The following is a 2,309-nucleotide window of genomic DNA, read 5'->3' on the forward strand; positions in this document are numbered from 1 at the left end:
TCCTGCAAAGAAATATGCGTAAAGTAGAAATGTATAAATACAATATCGAAATTTAAAAAAAAAACATGATCCCGGACAGTTTGTGTATGCTGTGGACAGATGTTAAGCGTGACTGCAACGCGATTTTGTACATGTGTCTACGGTTACGCTTGCACAAAGCCTTACAGACGCCTACTGTTTTAGCCTACAGCCGTTTGCGCTTCCCAGTTGAATGCTGTCAAAAGCGCTGCCAGGTGTCAGGAATTTCCTTAATTTGAGTCGACTGCATCTTGACAGGAAAGAATAAATGTATTAAAACTTCATGAATGATCCGGCAATTTTTCACGCATTTCTGTGTTTATGAGGTCATATCTCCTGAATTGTGTGTGGTACCATGATATATTTTTGTAGGTGCATTTAGCAGCGTATGTGGATACTGTCTGCGAAATTTATTGCGAATGCAGTTAGCAGCACAGAACTAATGCATTTAAAAGTCATGTAAGGTGCGGCAATTTTTCACGAATCTAGTTGTTTATGATGTCATATCTCCCGAACAACGCAAGGCTGGTGGTTGTTACTACCATATCAATTGTTGCCTTACAATAAAGTATGTTTACCAAGTTTGGCTGAAATAGTTCCAGTGGTTCAGGGGGAGATGTGAACAAACGACACACACACACAACGTAATACAGACACACATTTTTATAATATGTATGGATTTCTCTCTCTGATGTAAAAAGTTGATTTCAGAAGCAGGGAAGCTTTCACACAGTCTTCAGTTTCAGCGAGAATGTTTGGATTGGTCGAATGTTAATCTCTGGAACTGATTTCTCTATCTGGTGGAAAATCTTTTTCAAAGCTGTAAGTGCCTTTAGTAGGACAGGATTAATAGACTACGTTATCGCTAGAGGAAGTGTCTTCCAAATAGTGAAACTAACTGCAATTTGAAATCACAACTTAACTGCCTACAGGGGTTGATAAATATCAACGGGGACAGTTGAAAATGTGTGCCCCGACCGGGACTCAAACCCGGGATCTCCTGCTTGCATGGCAGACGCTCTATCCGACTGAGCCATCGACGACACAGAGGATAGTGCGACTGCAGGAACTTATATCTGGCACGCTCCCCGTGAGACCCACACTTTCAGCTCACTGTCCACACACTACATTTGTAGTGCACCTGCCGACTATACATATTACCCGCGGAAGTCAAACTACCGATTCCCGTAAGAGTTCAGGCAATGTGAGTGCATCCACACTGAAGAAGATCATTGGCCGGTAAGCCTTATCTATATAGCATATAGTATGAGCATAGTGGGTAGGGTCACCACAAATGTAGTGTGTGGACAGTAAGTTGTAAGTGTGGATCTCACGGGGAGCGTGTCAGAGATAAGTCCCTGCATTCGCACTACCCTCTGTGTTGCCGATGGCTCAGTCGGATAGAGCGTATGCCGTGTAAGGAGGGGATCCTGGGTTGGAGTCCCGGTCGGTGCTCACATATTTTCATTTGTCCCCGTTGATATTTCAGGAGCGTCGGAACAAAAGCCGATATATCCACTTTTCCTGTATTCGCCTGTTTGAGCTGTAGGGCGGAGATATGGGAGTAATAATACATGTTTCCACAAAATAATTTTCAGTACAACGCGACATCAAGTGTTTTATGCTGTGTTTCTTCTCTTTGTAGCTTGTGGAGCCATTTAGAGATCACTATTTGTTAGTTTCTGTATTAACAGCAAATGCGGATTTATCGATTTTTGTTCCGGCGCTCCTCATTTATCAACGCCTGTAAGCAGCTGAAGTCTGGATTTCATTGTAATTTAATTCTTGTAGAGCTGCAAGATCACGAATGGTACCTATTCTTTCCGACATGTCCAACAGAAGAGATACAATCTTCATATAAATACAATTTTGCTGCAACAAGTTGTACGGAACATTGGTCTGTAGATCTGTCACTGACTTATCCTCTTCCTAAGGAGTCAGTGGACGCCAATTTTAAAAGGGCATGTTTTCAGGATGCCGGTCACCAAGTTGGTTAAGAGGCCGTTGCCCTTTATTCTCTTGAGTACATCCCAGTTCAATCCGCTCATCAAGGGCGTATTCCTAGCGATGCTAGCTACTTGTATGATTCCTCTACTTAGAAAAAGCGTTCGACAGTTTAAAATGATACAAGATGTTTGAAATGTGTCTGCTCTATAGAGAAGGATAAGGTTTATGCAATACACAGAGTGGTCAGAAACAATCTGAAAAGCCTGTAAGGGCGTTGCAGGGAAGTTTGTGCTGAAAAATTCGATACATTGCGCCGTTTAAGAGTTAAGTGGTGTTGAAACTGG

The 2,309-nt window shown here is 42.4% G+C and overlaps 1 non-coding gene across 1 annotated transcript; it reads right to left on the reverse strand.

The window, feature by feature from the left end:
- Nucleotides 1-987: 987 nt before the first annotated feature.
- Nucleotides 988-1,062, reverse strand: Trnaa-ugc. The gene has a single exon. It is a non-coding gene; the product is annotated as a tRNA-Ala (tRNA).
- Between the last annotated feature and the right edge of the window lie 1,247 nt (nt 1,063-2,309).

Source organism: Schistocerca piceifrons, chromosome 6 (genome assembly GCF_021461385.2).
Source record: "Schistocerca piceifrons isolate TAMUIC-IGC-003096 chromosome 6, iqSchPice1.1, whole genome shotgun sequence".
Lineage (NCBI taxonomy): Eukaryota > Metazoa > Arthropoda > Insecta > Orthoptera > Acrididae > Schistocerca > Schistocerca piceifrons.